General features: G+C 42.7%; 1 protein-coding gene and 1 non-coding gene across 7 annotated transcripts in view; both read right to left on the bottom strand.

Moving 5' to 3' along the window:
• Positions 1 to 18,190, bottom strand: part of DIS3L2 (DIS3 like 3'-5' exoribonuclease 2) — a 346,483-nt gene that overhangs the window by 137,053 nt on the left and 191,240 nt on the right. The gene's annotated exons all lie outside the window — the stretch shown is intronic.
• Positions 7,422 to 7,524, bottom strand: LOC131505799 (U6 spliceosomal RNA). Its single transcript, XR_009258573.1, has one exon. It is a non-coding gene; the product is annotated as a U6 spliceosomal RNA (small nuclear RNA).

Here is an 18,190-nt window from a genome sequence, read left to right on the forward strand (position 1 = left end):
CCCTCTGCTGTCTCTGGACTCTTCCCACGCTCTGCCCTCGCCTCCTCTAGTACTAGCAAGGGCTGTTGCTGCGTGCCGGTCTCTTCCGGAGGCATCAGCACTAGCGACGGGAGCATCCTCTACCCACCACAATGAGACCGGCTGGGGTGGCAGAGACCTCTTTCCTCCGGTCGGTCGCTCCTCTGCTCAAAATGTCCTCAAAGCCCTGAGAGGCTGCAGAGCTGGCTCCGGGGGCTGGCCTGCAAAGTTCTCAGGGCCTTCCTTCCTCCGTCCCCTTCTTACTCTTTTCCCTCACAGCTGACCACCCTCACAGCCCACGGTGATCCCTCCCACCGCTCAGCTCACCCCGCAGCAGCTTGATTCTAGGCCACTATTGATTCTAACAGGCACCAGCAATTCAGCAGCACGTTTTTAGGGAAACAAAAACCCCCACCATATTAACATTGATTTTAATGTATTTTGGGATTTGAGAAATGTCAAAATGTTTAAAAAAGAGAGAGAGAGAGAGAGAGAGAGAGAGAGAGACTCTTAAAAATAATATACAGATAGCCAAGATGTGGTATAGCTATACAAGGGAATAACTACTACTTAGCAATGAAAAGGAACAAATTATTCGTACGTGTAGTAACTTGAAGAATCTCAAAGTTACTATGCTAAGTTAAAAACGCCATTCTCATGAGTTTATATGATATGTAATTCCATTTCTAGGACACTGTCACAACGACAAAATTATATGACAGCAGATCAGTGGTTGCCAGGGGCTGGGAGTACTTGTTCCGGGGGAACAGAGCTTTCTGGTATCTTGACTGTCATGGTGATTATGTGAATCCATACAGGGCTTAAAATTCATATAAATGCACAACAAATAAAGGCCAACTTTACTGATCATTAATTCAAAAATTAAAAATTTTGAGTATGACTTTTGAATCAAGGAAAGAATATGCCTTATTAATCAAGTTGATGAGCAGGTGCTAGAATTACTCATTATTTCCCCTGTACACTTGTCCACATTTTTCAAAATTTTCACTGCAACTATTATTTTTATAAATAGAAAAAAATCAGCACTGTAATCTCCAATCAAAAAAATGCATATATAATACTGCTTATAAAGATGTTTAGCAATCCTGTAGACTCGTATTGCAAAATACAGTCAATAACTTAAAAATTATGCATCAGGTAAAACCATGAACTCGCTAGTAACTAAGAGAAGAGGGTGGGGAGAGGTGAGTGCCACTCAGGTAGAAGGAACTAGAGCATTGAGAGCACAGTCCCAGGAAGAGTGGCTTACCGGGACATCTACTCTTCTCACTAAACAGTTCAAGAAGAAGTGCACACCGCGGCGGGGTGGGGGGTGGGTGGTGGTGGTGGGATATAAACGTGGAGGTCTCAGGATACAAAGAAATAATTTCTGTTCCACCATATAAAAGATGTACTTATGGCACAGTGCCAGATGAAAAGAGAAACACCAGCTATCCTCTGGAAAGTAAGCTCCCTGAAGGCCATGTTCCAGGGCTATACAGAGGCTGTAACTCCCAAGTGTTTGTTGAATGAATGCATACTTGCTAACAAGAAGAGACGGGGAGGTGAAATTAATCCTGACACCAAAGTAATGGGCTCTAAATTGGCAAGGATCTTGAACTTGAATCACAAGGTAAAGAAGAAACTGTCTGTTTGCTGTTCCTTTTGTATCCCCCATAAAAGTTAGCGAAATGCTTTATATATACACTGAGTACTCAATAAATACTTGCGGAACTGAAAGTAAAATGTCAGACTTGGAGGCGGGAATATTTTGATCCTCCTTCCTTAATGACATCATAAGAAGCTGAAAGAATGTCCCTCTAGTCAGAAATCAAAAAGAACACTGTTAGCTTTGTGGGGGCCACAGTTTACTGGTTTACTTCGATTGCTGAAAAGGAAGTTATGTTTTCTTAAAATTAAATGTCTCACAGTGCTTTGACTTTTATTTCAGTGAATGAATGAATAATGCCCCCTAAAACATTTCAGTGTCAAACTGATGCAGGCATATACGACAGAGTAAAATTTTAGGGCTTCAACTGTAATTTGCAAATGTCTTGTTTAAGAGGACCCACCAACTGTTTCTGAGAGAAATCTTAGAATAGCCTGTAAACACTCAAACCAACTCTCTACTGCTGTTTTATTATTTTTTTTAATCTGCTCCTAAACCAGAAACATAAAAGTCTAAATTAAAACAACTCTGAGGAACAGTGGTCAGGAAGGCTTGCTGGAAAGAGATACCACCCTAACATTATCCTTGATCATGGGACAGCAAACTATAGCCACAGACCAAAAAGAGCCTGCCACCTGGTTTTTGAATGATCTGTGAGATAAGAATGGTTTGTGCATTTTTAAATGGTTCGGGGGGGGGGGGGGAACCCCAAAAGAATATTATTTCATGACATGGGAAAATTGTATGAAGTTCAAATTTCAGTATCCATAAGTGAAGATCTACTGGAACATAGCCACGCTTTTTGGATACAATGGCAGAGCTGAGTAGTTATGTCAGAGACTGTATATTCAACATCACTACCTGGCTCTTAACAGAAAGTTTGCTGACCCCTGTTTTGGATCAATGTTCCCCAGTGTGCCAACTACGGTTTTGGTTTTTTTTGTTTGTCTGTTTAAAGGTCTGATGATTAAGTCAGTTTGGGGAATGCTGGGCCAATTTCTTAATTGCGGGACTTAGAGCGTTCAACATGCCGCTGTCACATAGTTCTTGTCACGTCTATGTGGTCTGGGCTTTTTTTTTCTTTTTTTGGTGGGAGATCATCTCCCAGATCTGACATCTTCCTCAGGAGACTGCCCTCTGAGAAGTGATGAACTGCACACTGCACAGGCCTCCAGGGGAGTCCTTGCCCCAGATGCAGCCTTGTCACCAGGCCTACCCCAAGGGCCATGGCAAGAAGTCAACAAAATGGCTATGCTACTCACTGCAGGGAAGCTGATGAGGGCCTTGTCCATCCGAACATGTGGCCCCTTTTATGAGTGCTTTTGGGGGAAGTTTATATGTGGCAAGGACCCACTCCTCCCCTCCTGAGCTAATGGTTTGTTTGTATTTTACAGACGTGAATTTTATCCTTTTAAGTTTCCCTCTTTGCTTGGGCTGCTAGGAGACCCAGGAAACTCTGGTGACTTGCCTCAAAAGGATCTTATTTATAGTCTGAACTTTGTGAACTAAGCTTTCTCCTGGCTGCAACTAATTATCCCACTTATATATTCCTTTTGCCTTGTATCCGAACTAAAAAAAAAAGTTAACTACATTATATGTGTACCTGTTAGGTACCTTAAATCACTTCTTTTAAAAAAGCAGGGTATAAGTACGTACATAGGTAGGCCGAGGGGTTACAACCTTTCAGGATCATGTTGAAGGGGGTGGTGGAAGGAAAGACCTTCGATATGGGTACTAAGAGAACGAACTTCTAGACACAGTAAAACCTGGCGAGCTCCCAACAAGTATTTGTACCGTAGCAGGGGACTCCAAACTTGCTCTCTCACTGTGGCAAGTTGGGAGAAGCAAGGGAACAGTGAGTGACCCTGACAAACCCCAGCACCGAGAGCCAGTGATTTAACCTGTTGTCATCACCACAATTACAAATCGGCCATGATGTGGTGCATGAGGGTTCCTTCTGGTTGTGGGCCACAGCGGCTGGGAGCTGCTGGCCTCAGCACTTGGGAGCCCAGCCCCACGGGGGTGGTGCCCTGTGCAGCTGTTACACTCTGTTAACATGCTTGGGATTTTACTGGCTCCTCTTCTGGAAGGCTTTGGTCTCACAACCTGCAGGGAGCAGCCTGGTCTGCCAGCTTTTAGAACCTGTGAGACCAAATATTTAAAGAGTTCCGCAACAATGGTTAGAAAGAAGCTAACCCTGACCCACAGGAAATAGAGTGCCAGGTGGGGGAGGGAAAGAATGAGACTCCAGTTCATGAGGCTGCAGAATTCCAATTCAGAGCAACGTTATGTAACCAGAATTTCTGAAGGCACGTGACTGAAGGGCTTAGTAGAACTTTTTCAAGTGACAGAAGACTTCTAAGATTGTCCTCCTCAAAGCCACTGGTCCAGGAAAAGAACACATGAAAAGTAACTAAACGCCTTCTTTAATCCCTTAAGACCCTGCCAAGAATCCCAGGAAATCACAAAACCATAGAAAGAATTTCTGTTCCTCTGTCACTCACACACTCTTCCTCCGACCCTGCGTCGCCTTCCTCCTCAAGGCACCAGCACCTCTACCTCCCTGGAGCTGGGGGCAGCTGTCTAGTCTCCACGGCAACATTCTATCACCAGGCCGTCACTATTCACCTTGCTGGATTTGGGCCATGGCCCTTACCACGCCACAGAAACTGCTCTCCCTAAGGTCATGGGTGTTGCCAGATTAATCACCTCAAAGCATGTGTCTGGTCAAGAACCTTTATCAACTCCTTCCTGAGTAAAAGAGAAATTCAGCTTAGAATTCAAAGCCTTTCAGGATCAGGCCCCAACCTGTATTTTTCCAGTCAGTTTGCACAGTCCCGACATGGACCTTATGTGCCAAACTTTCCTCTATACCCTCTGGTCTCTGAAACACTGTGCTGTTCCTAAATGGGACATTCACCCAGCCAACCTCCAACGTCCAAGGCCTACCTAGCTTTGAAAGGACTGGCTATGAAGCCATCTTTTTTCCAGGCAACCTCTGTGGCTCCACAGAGTGGACAGTGCTTCTCCTCCGCGGTGCTGCCCACGCCTGCAATCTGCCCGTCTCCAACGGCACTGGCCATTGTCCCCAGCATGCCGGTGGGCCCTTAGGGACAGGTCTTCCTCTGACCCTGCGTCGCCTTGTCTCACCGTGACAAGGCCGGGAGCTGCTCGAGGTCTGGCTCTGGCACGGGTCTGTCTCTCTATCTCCTCTAGCACACTGAAGGCACACAAATACGACGAATAGTTGATGGATAAGTGAATGAAAAAATGACCAAAGGGCTCTCTTTAGCACTTTTCCGTTCAACTTTGCCACTGCGTCTTGGGAAATTCATTTAGGATTAGAACTCATGACCTCCTGGCATGCAACCCTGTGGTCACACCACAGTGTTATTGTTTCCGAGGGTGTCCTTTTCTGTCTTCATCCCATCTTCTTTTCTCATAAAATAGTGTTTTACAAACTGCGCTTGAGGGACCCTCTCCAGACTCACAGCATTTATAGAGGCCCTCCTCTGCCGTGACTCTGTGTGCCTCCTTGCTAGCAAGCGATTCGGCTGCGAAGGATCTGGGTCGATGATGGCGAATGGGTGGAAAGGAACGGGAAAATTTTGAGAAATGATCTTATGAGGTTAAAGAATAAAAGTTCTACACAAACACTTTCTTAGATGAGATGGTACCAAGAGTCTATACAGAAACCAGCAGATCTCATGTCAACTATGGGAGGAAACATAACGACATAGCTGGGGCGCTCACCCACGGAGTGCCATGTAGAGAGCCCAGCCAGATGGGTGCTGGGTGGTCCAGTCACGTCAGAGGCTGAGTTCATGATCTTCCATTTCAATCTGGCTCTCCTCAGGATGGGCCGACCCAGGGCATTGTCCAAACCTAGGTCTGTCCCCCTTGGTGTAGTGGGCCCGGACCTTTTATTTTTTTCTGAAGGCAGCTGTGGAAATGCTAATACTCTTTCACTCAGCCCTACCGCCACAACAGATGCTGAAAAGTCTGACACAAATCCCAGATTTTTCAGAACAGGAAAAGACTAAGGTCTATTTAAAGCAGAAAGAGACCTTGGTCCATCTGTCCCTCTCTGCCCCATTAGTGACGAAGTGACATATTTGAGGCCACAGAGTGAGCAGGAAGAAATGAGGTGATGGCCTGGGCAGGCTCTTTTTACGTGACCATGGGTTTTTAATCTACAGTCCACAGAAGATCTACCTCAAGCTCTAGCAAAATTCCAGACCAAGGGAACATAGTTATTAAGTTACTTTCTAAAGGACAGAGATAGGACGAGGCTGAATCAGAAGCAACTGAAACAGTCTTCCCTGTTACACTCACTTATCCACGGAACCTCTCATCATTCTGTGCCTCTTTTTATACTTCAACAACCGACACTCTGGAGCAGAGGCCATGGTACAAGGCCGGCCGGAACCGTGGGAGCTGGGGATTATGGCATGGGCCAGGGAAGCCATGGATTCAACTCAAAGAATGTGCTAAAATTAACTTTCTTCCCTTCAGTTTCCATTTTGAAGCATGTTAAACTTTCAGGAGAGCTGAAAGAATGGTAAAATGAACACCCATATACTTCTCATCAAGATTCACCAAATGTCAACACTTTGTCATATTTGCTTTACTTTCTCCTCTCTCCACCCCCACCTTCATACATCTAGATTTTTTTTTCCATCTGAACTATTTAAACTTATGTTGCAGAGATGATTACCCCTCCACACTTTACCATGCATTTTGTAAGAATAAGGGCATTCTTCTACAGAACCACAACATTTTTACCACAGACAAGACTAATAATTCCCTACATGTAATTTACAGATCATATTTAAATGTCTTCAACTGTCCCCCAAAAGTTTCTTTAGCTCTTTGTTTTCCTCCTGATCTAGGATCTAATCAAAGTTTATACCTCGTATTTGGTGGTTGTGTCTCTTTGGTCTGTTTAATGTAAAACAGTCCATCCTTTTTTTTTAATGTAACATTGCTTTTTTTGAAGAGTCCCAGCCAGATGTCTTATAGAATGTCTTATGTTCTGGATTTAGCAGCTTGCTTCTTCATGGAAGGTGAAGAAAGGAAGGGACAGAAAGAAATAAAACGTGGCGAAATTAATCTTCTCTGAATTTCCTAAACAGAAAGTTAATGTTTTTATTTATTTTTGAGAGAGAGAGAGAGCGAGCGAGCACAAGCAGAGGAGGGGCAGAGAGAGAGAGGGAGCCACAGAATCCGAAGCAGGCTCCAGGCTGTGAGCTGTCAGCACAGAGCCTGACGTAGGGCTTAATCTCACACAGTGTGAGATCGTGACCTGAGCTGAAGTCAGACGCTTAACCGACTGAGCCACCCAGGCGCCCTCCCCCCACCCCAAACAGAAAGTTAAGACTTAAGTCTCGATGAGACTCAGGCTGAATATTTTAGCTTGAATACTGCACAGGTGATAGTGTGCACTTCATCCAGCATTCCTTCAGAAGGCACAAACCGTGAGGCTGCGATGTTGGATTACTTGGTCAAGGTGCTACTAGCCAGATCTTTCTACCTTAAGGTTACCTTTTACTTGGTCTTTAACAAATAATCTGTGGATATCCTGTTCTCACAGAACCTTTCAAGCAATGATTTTAGCATCCAGTGGTAATTTTTGCCCGAATCAATATAACTCTTCAAGTTATAAAATGGTGCTTTTCATATACTATAAATACATTTATTAGTTGTCTCTCTTCTGCCAAGAAGTTTTCCTGCTGTGCCCCCGAAGTTTTTCATGAATTTGCATTCATCCTTGTGCAGGGGCCATGCTAATCTTCTCTGTATTGTTCCAATTTTAGCATATTGTGCTAAGTGAGCACCCCAAAGTTTGTTTTTATTTTGAGCAGTATTATAGATTCACTGATTTTTTTTGAAGTTCAATGTATTATTATCTACTACCATTACTATTCTTTCTGGTACTCAAATTGTCCCAAATTAGGTTAGTGGGAGCTCTTTCAAAAGATCTCCCATGTCCTTGTGGTATGTCTCCACAATAAATCTTTGAGTGCTTTGGGGCACCTGGGTGGCTCAGTCGTTGAGCATCCAACTTCAAGCTCAGGTCATGATCTCACGGTTTGTGAGTTCGAGCCCCACGTTGGGCTCACGGTTGTCAGCCTGTCAGCGCAGAGCCCCCTTCGGATCCTCTGTCTCCCTCTCATTGCCCCTCCCCTGCTTGTGCTCTCCCCAAAATATATAAATATTAACAAATAAAAAAATAAACCAATAAACCTTTGAGAGCTTCTCTGCTTTTTGGCCCAGCATGTTTTAGGCACACCTTATACGTTCCCGTCCCAGACTAATAATCACCCAATTCCCTTAGGAGCCCTAAGATTGTGGCAGGGAGTGAATGGTACTTAGAAACCGATAGAGGGTACTAGACTGCTGTGGTCATTATTACTGGGGTCTCACGGCTTCTAGGCCGTTTTAATGAGCAGAACTAGGAAATACTGAGTTAAATCAGAGAAACTGCTGATATCTGACTATTTTGTGGCCTAAAAATTGGCAATTTCATGGGGTTGAACCCGACATACTGTTTAAAAATCATGAGTTCATACTGACACTCCAACTGATATCTAATACCACAGCATTCTTCCTCATCTTCTCTCATTCCACATTTATGCCTTCATTCTCCCAGTGACAACCTTTGCTCCCAATGACCTCAATATTCAAAACAGTTACAGAATTATAATCCAAGTGCCACTAGCGCAAAGAGTCTATTAAGATTTGGAGTTTTATCCTTAGCAAACAGCCACTCCAAGTACGGAGTGCTCAAAAGTACAGTGCCACAAGTTATTCGAATTCTTTTCTCTGTATGTGGTGATGCTGTGCATTTAACACACATTTAGAACCACTTGTCTTTGTCTTACGTCAATTTTAGAGGTTTTGTTTTTATCTCTTTTTGGATTTCATTTCACTTTATTGTTGAACATTTAAAACATTTAAATGGTTCAAAGATCAAGTGTACTCACAAAAGCCTTACTCTGCTCTCTACCTTCTACCTTTTCTCCACGTATCCGTTGGCGATAACTATTTTCACCATATCCTGGTCTATCCTTTCGATGTTTCTGCTTTCCTTTCTGATACTATTTTTCCTTATTTTCTCTTTGTTCTTATACAAACAGCTGAATACTATGAACTCTTTTGCAACCTGCTTTTTTGCACTTAACAATAAATCCTGGAAATTATTCCATATCGGTTCAGAGACCAGAATCAGAGACTCCTCACAACTGGAAGTTCCTTAGAGGTCACCTTAGTCCAAATTTTATCCCTCACATGACTCTAAACCAAAAGTCAATCAAAGAGATCAACTCACATCTTGAAAAATCTAGGATATGGAGGCAGTAAAGTTTATTTCCTCATTAGGCTGACCATTCGATTTAGAGAGTTCTATCAGAAAGTACTTTCCCATGCTGAATTGACATCTAATTCTGAAAAACTCCATAGTTCAGCTACTTGTAGCCACAAAGAATTAGCTGGCTCCCTCTTTCACCACGCAGCCCTTCAAACATAACTTTTCCCGAGAAATAGGCCCATCTCTTTCTTGTTCTAAATGGTTTATAATTGTGTGAAAATGCAGTTATTTTCATAATAATTTTCACTTATTTTGTGTCAAGAACAAAACCAAGTTGTAAGAACCAGTGGAACGTCAATAGAAAGAAAGTAGCACAGGTCAAGAGAAAGAAGGCCAAAATTCCTTCATTCAATATTTACCGGGCATCTCCTGCCTGTTTTAGGTGTTTGGGTCACAGTTAAGAATAAAGATGCCTACCCACTTATATTCTAGTGGGGGAGGAGACAGAAAATAAAAAAGTACTGTCATTAAGTGCTGTGCAGGAAAAAAGAAGAAGAAGAAGGAGGAGGAGGAGGAGGAGGAGGAGGAGGAGGAGGAGGAGGAGGAGAAAGAAACGAAAATTAGGACAGAGTAAGGGGGACAGGTTGGAAGGGCTGATTATAATTAGGACAGCCAGGCTAGGCACCAATGAGATGATGACGTTTAAAGATGACCCGAAGGAGGTGAGGAAGCGAACCATGGGTTACAGCGGGGAAGAAAGACTTGGACAAAACAGTTTGTGCGCAGGCCCAGAATCCACCAAGTTAGTTGACCTGAGGGCACTGAACAACTGGGCACAACTCAACCCAGAAACTTTATATGTAGAGCAGAGACGGCTTGGCCTCTGCATTCTTTCACTTTCCTTCCAAGAGGTCTCCAGTCTAGGTCTCCAGAGGTTCGGAATGCGGTTCTGCATGCCTAATGGAGCAATGAGAGCAGCTGAGTCCACTGGGCCCAGGAAGTCTCTTTATCCAAAGCTCTCTCTCGGAACAGCTCTCTTTTTCCTTTTATCTCTGCTAGCAGAATGTCCTATAGTCCAGATTTTAAAAATCCGATTGGGGTTAAAAACAGGCTATGAGAATACAGACTAATATAAATTGAGTTTTGAAATCAGACAAAATGAAATAGTAATGAACTTCCAGGAAATGCTCTCACAGAGAGATCAAATCTTGAAGGCTCTAGATAAAGAGCGTTAAAAATTTAAGCATAGGGGCGCCTGGGTGGCGCAGTCGGTTAAGCGTCCGACTTCAGCCAGGTCACGATCTCGCGGTCTGTGAGTTCGAGCCCCGCGTCAGGCTCTGGGCTGATGGCTCGGAGCCTGGAGCCTGTTTCCAATTCTGTGTGTCTCCCTCTCTCTCTGCCCCTTCCCCGTTCATGCTCTGTCTCTCTCTCTGTCCCAAAAATAAATAAAAAACGTTGAAAAAAAAAAAATTTGAAAAAAAAATTTAAGCATAAAGAATTTGATACAATGTACAAAATCTTCACAGAGTATCAACACATTAGAGGGCTTCAATATAATGGGATATCCAGCTCTCATTAAAAACACTTTTATCTCTATCTTCTAGAAAGCACCTTTTGAGAGGACAGAATTATAATAATGGTGGATATTATTTTTGTTCTCATTTTGTACATGGGGAAACTGTGGCTCAGAGAGATTAAGCTACTTGCCAAAGGTCATGGAACTGCAGAGTTTTGATTTAATGGGACGGGAATTCAAGAGAAAGTGTTAAAGGAAGTGAAGTAGACTGAGAAGCTTCATTTCAATTGAAATTGACCCTCTCTTCTAGTCACCCTTAGTTCCAAACTTTATCTTAAGATTTAAACACCTCAGAAGCATTTTGGCGGAAGTAATATATACCCCAGATTTCTTTCAGGAAAATTTCCTCTATGGTTGACTAAGTTACAATGACTTCATTTTTAGGTACCAAATCCAAATGTGACTTTTTTTTTTTTAAATCCTTAACCTGAAAAGTCACATACCGAGTTCTGATAGCAAGTTTATTCAAAGTAGATAATCCTTAGTATGTCAGAAGAAGCCGCGTCCCAAGTACTTTTTTTTGGAAAGGGTGTACAAAAATAGGAAAAAATAGCCAAGGAAAGAATATGCATATATTTTCACTCAAATATACTATACTTTTAAATTTGTTTTGTAATTTCCAGAAGTGACATAGTTAACATGTAAAAATAAAATGGAAATTGTAACCAAATTTTAATATGACTTTATCAGAGACTTAAACACGATGGGGTAAAGGCGAGTCTTTAACGGATTTAAATTCTAGTGGACAGAATTAAGAATAGTTACAAAGTCAAGGAATTAACTATGTCTAGACATCTCTCCTACATCTCTATTTGAGGAACAGTATTTTTTTTTTTCTCATCCTTTGAATTCCCAAGTTAGGAATTCAGAACCTGCTGTTGAAAGGATCATCATCCTTAATTCTCAATCCATTTATCAGGCTAAAATGCAAATGTAAGTGGTGAATACATTTCAACAGTCCTGGAGCTCCAAAGAGCCTTCTCAGGGAACATGCTGAGCTAACTGGGGAAGGGTTAAGCCACCCCTATTTTTCAGATCTGAAAACAGTTGTTCTGATATGAGAAGAATCATTACAATGGTGCCAGCTCCCTTCTATAAAAGCTATACACATTTTTTGCACAACTGTATGATTGTTATGGTAACCATAAAAATGGAACTATCATTCTTCAAATTACACACTACCCATACTGGATTACCTACATACGTTTGTTCTTCTACATTACCCAGAATTTCCTTTCAGAGAGGGCTATGTCTGTCCTATAGATGTTTAGGAGCAAGATAAAGTGGTCTCTTTCAAAGGGAGATTCCACAACAATGAATCTTTCAGAGGCCGAGCTCTTCAAGAATTCTAGGGCTTCCCTGTCAAGTCTTTGAATCCTATGGTCACTGGGAGGCCAAAATATTTTCCCTGGGAGGCAGGGGAACTGCCTGGAAAATGTATTCCCCAAATGATTGCTTTTTATTAAGAGGAAGACTAAAGCACCATGAATGGGCCCGAATAGACCTCGCACAGTTGGGTAAAATACTGAGAACCTTTACTAGAGTCTGTGTTCAGTGAGGTGAAAGACTTATTTAAGAGATATATACAAGCATTTCTGAAAATAACAGCATGAATATATCAAACAAAAATGCCAAAATAAATTTTAGCTATATTTTAGGATGACCAGGGACTCTGCTATTACTTTGGCCAACATGAGCAGAACTTTGAACTTTTAACAGCAAAAATGCAGGAATTCTTTCTTCTTATGAGTGGGGAAAAGCCAAGTCTGGTCTTGTATGTCTTTTAACTATTCATTTTGGGCCAAAATTCTGTTTCATTGTTCACAGAGCCGATTCTACAGTTAAAAAAAAAAAAAAAAAAAAAAGGCAGTCTGATAATGACTTCCTGGCTGATTTTAATATTAAATACTTAGATTTTGAGGGAAAAGTGTGTTCATAATTACTGTTTGCTCCAGGGAATTTCCAAATTAGATGCTTAAATTTGTCTAGTTTTCCTTTCTCAAAAATAAAATAACTAAATTAAATTTAAAAAATTAAAAAAAAAACCCCAAAACTCACAAGGTTTTGAGGGGGGCAGGGCAAGTGGAGGCTGTCGAGGCAGCACTCCTGTCCTCCTGTCGCGGCAAGCGCTCTCCGGCAGCAGAATGGAGTGGAGCATGGAGTGCAAAGTGCCACTTCTCTAATCCCAGCCCGTGGATGGGAGAGGGGGAGTCCCCGTCCACAGTCTGCACCTCTACCTGCACTACCAGGGTTCAAGCCTCCCGGGGCACTCCCTGGGTCTCAGCCCAATCCCCACCACCGGGTCCCTACCGAGCCTGGGACTGGCCCTCGATTCATCATCCCAACCTCTTTTCCTGCTGAAGCAGCTCTCCCCAACTGGACTCCGGTCTCTTCTCCTCTTCGGCCTTTCAGGTCCATTAGCATCTGGCTACCAGGGTGAAGTTCTTCGCTCCTTTCTCAAAAACCTTCACTGGCTTCCAGCCATGCTGACGTGACACTCCTCAGCTTGGCATTCAATATCCTCCATGAACTGGCTTCAAACTTTTCCATTCTCATTTAAGATGATTTAACTTCATCAACATGGGGCCTTAGTTAACCAGTTCTGCTAACATCCCGAATTAATGATTTATGTAGACTCATCATCTCTTCTTCCAGACCATTCTCTTTGAAGGAAAGGACGGTTTCAATTATGTACTTTTCAAATCCAACAGTATCTATTTCAGGGCCTTGCAAATGGTAGCGACAATAAATATTTACTGAATTGAATCTTTAATTGGGCTCTTTCAACTCCAAACTCCTGGAAAATAGGCTGAGGCTGAGGCAGAGCCATAAAGGGTTTTCACCCTCTAGTCCCTTTATCAGAAACACCAACATATCTGTGAGTAGATACACTTCAGGTGATGCCTTGGTACCTCCGGCCATGGCCTAGGAAGATGGCCCCAGAGAATTTTCTAGGTTTAGAATCAAAGTCCTTTGGGTTATGAATATGCTGATAGCAAGGGTAGACAAGAAGACAGGAAAATTGGGTAAGGAAGAACAGAATTTGAGAGCAGAAGGTAGTCTGAAAATTCTAATCTACATAATGACTCCAACATCTTTTTGGTAAGGCATCGTGCCTTAATCCTCATCAGAAAGAAAGAAGAGGCACTATTTTATAAAGCATAAAGTAGGCTAGACCCTGTACTTTATGAGAAAGTTAGTTGCCTGTATGTCCCTTTCAACTTGTAAAGGAAAGTAAGGCTCAGAGGAGTTATGTAATTCGTCCAAAAACACATCCCTAGTAAAGTGGCAGAGTATGTGACGATTCAAGCCAAATTTGTCTCTAAATATATGCTCCTGTATTTCACCCCTGTGATATCGAGGTTATTGAAACTTTTCAAACTCCTGGGAGAGCAAAATGAGTGACACCACACATAAATTAGGAGGGAACACAGCTGTAGCAGGTTGTTATCTGTCCTGCTCCCCCTCTCCCAAGCCAGCATGTAACTCAAACGGGGGCAAACTGATCCCACCCTAGAATGTGGAATTGGGACAGAGAAAGGGAGAGGGAGAGGGAGAGGGAGAGGGAGATCAGGAGGAAGGTGTGTGAGAAGAGAAGGGGGAGAGAGAAATCAGCTCCCTCAGGGGGACTGGTAATTGTCAGATAGCAGCCATCCACTGAGGAGCAGGAAGCAAAAGAGGTTAGTCTGAGGGAGGGGAAGGAGGAAGCAGATGTGTAGAAGCAGGAGAGACGGAGAGGAATGAAGGAGGCTTTCTGGGTTTCCTGCCTTACTTCATTCAGTCCCTGGTTCCCTGCCCTTGGATTCTGGGAGTCACCACAGGATCCTTAAAACAAATTCCCCTTTCTGCTTAAGTGAGCTCCAGTGGTTTCTGCTATTTGGGACCAAAAAAGTCTTAATTAGTGCAACAGCTGTGGAAAGTTTCCTAGAATGGCTAACTTGTCATGGCTTTCTCCAATGCTTTCTTGCTAACAAGCCATGACAGGCCCTTACAGTCAGTGCTTCCATACTGCCCACTCCTGGGGGCGCTGTGAGTGTCCTCAGGTGTGGGGAGGCAGAGAGAGGGCATGGCAGAATATTAATACTAAGTTTCTACTTCAAAAACAAATCAACTAAAAAAAAAAAAAGACTCCCTTTGTCAATGAAATTACACTAAGTACAACGCTGTCACATTTTTTTGGCCAGTAGGGATTTGAAGAAGGCTCTAACTTCTTTTTTCTCAATACAGGGGAGGGAAAGGGTGCAGTGTTCTTGACTGATGTGGTATTTTGGGTTGACTTTCTTGTTTAATGTCTATCAAGAGCGTGGGTTTAAGATGCAGGCACAGGAGGATGAAGGGTAAGGGTAAGAGCTTCTAGACTATGGACCTGAATTCAAGTCGGAGCTCAGCCCCTCAGCCACGTGACCTCGAGGCAAGTGATTACACTTCCCTGAGCCCCAGTTTCTTCATCGGCAAAATAGGGATAATTATTTCGCAGGCTTGTTTCAATAATTAAATAAAGTAATACCTAAGTATAAAATAATTAAATGAGATAACACATACACAAAGGTACAAAAGAAACATCCAACAAATTGTATGTGTTGGTATATGGATATTTGCCACATTACACAACAAAGCTAAATGAAAACTTCAAACTTTTACACATGCTAATTTTCCTCATCCCGGATATTTTTGGCTAAACATTAATGGAGACGATCTACTCCGAGGGAAACTGATCTTTCTTTCGGTGTGTCTTCTGGTGTACGCCAAGCCCCAAGGCAGAGAAGACAGGAGAGCGACACGTGGTGACTGCCTACGATGTGCCCAGCACTGTCTCAGGTCTGCCTGACAGTCGAGATTGTGCTAGTGATTTCGTATTTTCAAAGTAACTCTGTTTCAAAAGGAGACGATTAAATATGACTATAGAAAAGGGTAATTGAACACACATTTAAAGCATTATTATGCTTGTGGGAACACTCCTATCCTAGGAATTCTAATTACATCTGTAAGACCACAGGAGAACTGTTTAAACAATCACAATTTGAAACTCTTGATTCTCCCATATACAAACTTTGGTGTAATTCCACTAAGTCACCTCTCAGGCGAAAAAGATTATGGGAAACTTTACTTTCACTGAGAGTAAACATGATGCCGCAAGACCAATTTCTTCACATACATAACAGGACTTCCATGCACACATCGGTGTCCTGTGAAAGTCGCGAAGGGACTCCATACACTTACTCACATCACGCCACAACTGCTGGAAAGGTTTTTGGAATTCTTTAACTACTTTCTAAGCCAATTCCTGAGCTTCACAAGAAAATCAGTTTTACTACTTTATAATTATACTTAATTTTTTTTTTTTTTTGAAGTTGCGTTATCCAGCTTGATCACCCCCTTGATTTACCACTCTTGGCTTTAAACCGACTTGGCTGTTTCCAAAAATCAAATCCACTCTCAAAAGATGAAGATTTGCCATTGTTGAAAATGTGCCTTAGGCTCTGAAGGCAATTTCCGAAGAGGAGTCCAAAAATGTGTATGTCCTCCACTGGCTCCTTCCCCACTGCCTGCCAGCAAGCTCAAATTCTCCTCAATCTCAAAGACGTCTTTGGTTCCCGAGCTTCGGTCAAGCTCCCTCTCACCTCCTGTGTGCCGCAAACTCCTTAAAAGAGATATTTATACTTCGTGTCCTCACTTCTTCACCCCACTTCCTCTCCTCGGCTGGCCGCAGTCTTCTCGGGCTCCCGCCACTCACTGCACAACACATGAGGTACCCAAGAGAAAATAATCTGATGGCCAAACGCAACGACTTCTGTCCCCTGCTTTGCCCCAGCTGGCAGCAGTGCAGCAGAGCACAGGGCGACTCGCCCTTGCTTGGAACCTGTCACCAGCCTGGCCTTTGCCTTTTCTTTTAACTCTTCAAATATCCTCCTTCCTGCACCCCCAACCCCACCTCTTCCTACGAAGCTTCCGTCCTTTAAGTGCCGCTGGACAGTCCACCCCTGGTCCCCTTTCCCGTTCAGATGCGTGCTCACCAGGTATATCCACTCTCTTGGGTGGCTCTGACTACGACTTTTATGCACTGAAACAGGTATCTGCACCCCAGACCTCATTCCTGAGCGCCAGGCCTGCTTCTCTTTCTGGCACCTGGACATGGTCTTCTGGTACCCAAATTTTACTCGTCTTTCCCCATCCAAGCATTTTGTTCTTGCCTTCTATTTCATAATCTCAGATTTTCCTAAATTTCACTTTGGCTTAAGGATGGATAGTGACACAGTTCAGGGGCCTTCCTTACAGTCTTATTATCTTCCTACTGAGAGGTCTTCTCGAGAATGTCAGAAACAGTGTTAGCTGCTTTTTCTTTTTTTCCAATAGTAAGACGAAAGCCTAAGGAAATCCTATTCATCCCTCAAGGCCAAGTTAAAAAAGTTACCTGGCTTTACAGCTTCCTCACGCAAAATAAATTACTTTCTCAGCTGTGTTCACCTGGTGCCTACTTCTTTTTTTTTTTTTTTTTTTTTTTAATTTAAGCCTTTTGAGATAATTGTCGATTCACACAGTGGTAAGAAATAATAAAGATGCTATCTACCTTTTACCCAATTTCTAGTGGCAAAATCCTACAAAACTATAATAGAGCATCAAAACCAGGGTATTGACATGGACACAACACACCGATCTTACCTAGAGCCCCCATTCTCACTTGTGCTCGTTATGTTCCACACAATTTTATCGCGTGTGGAGGTGCATTTAAGCACCACCTCAAACAAGAGACAATGCTTCCATCATCCCAAGGATCCCTGTCTTTTTTTTTTTTTTTTTTTAATTTTTTTTAACGTTTATTTATTTTTGAGACAGAGAGAGACAGAGCATGAGCGGGGGAGAGGATCCCTGTCTTTTAATAACAATCATCCCTACCTAATTCCCCCCCTACTGTGCCCCCCTCACTCCCTGCAAGACAAATCTATTTTCCAGTTCCAAAATGTATCTTTTCTAAAACGTTACACAACAGAATCAAACAGATGTAACATTTCAGATTGGCTTTTTTCACTGATCACAATTTCCTGAAGATTCAGGCAAGCTGTAGCAAGATCAACAGTTCATTCCTCTTTACTGCTGAGTATCATTCCACGACATGGATGTACCACATTGGTTTAACCATGCACCTGTGGAAAGATAGCTTGGTGGTTTCCAGCTTGGGGCGGTTATGAATAAATAACGTTGCTATGAAAATGTGTGTGCAAGTTTTTGTGTGAACCGTGAGTTTTTATTTCTCTGGGATAAATGCCCGGGAATGCAATTACCACGTTGTATGGTGGTTGTATTTAGTTTTTTAAAGAAGCTGTCAAAGTATTTGCAGAGTAGCTGTGCCATTTTACATTTCCACCAGCAGGGTGTGAATGATCTGCTTTCTCCACATCCTCACTAGCATTTGGTATTGCTCGCGGCTTTTCACCAACTTTGCTTTTTCCTTTTATTTCAGCCATTCTGACAGGTGTGGACTGAGGTTTCATTGTGGACTTAATCTGCATTTTCTTTTTCTTTTGAATGTTTTTATTTATTTTTGAGATACAGAGAGACAGAGCATGAGCAGGGGAGGGGCAGAGGAGACACAGAATCTGAAGCAGGCTCCAGGCTCCAC

The sequence above is a fragment of the Neofelis nebulosa genome, chromosome 2 (assembly GCF_028018385.1).
Source record: "Neofelis nebulosa isolate mNeoNeb1 chromosome 2, mNeoNeb1.pri, whole genome shotgun sequence".
Taxonomy (NCBI): domain Eukaryota; kingdom Metazoa; phylum Chordata; class Mammalia; order Carnivora; family Felidae; genus Neofelis; species Neofelis nebulosa.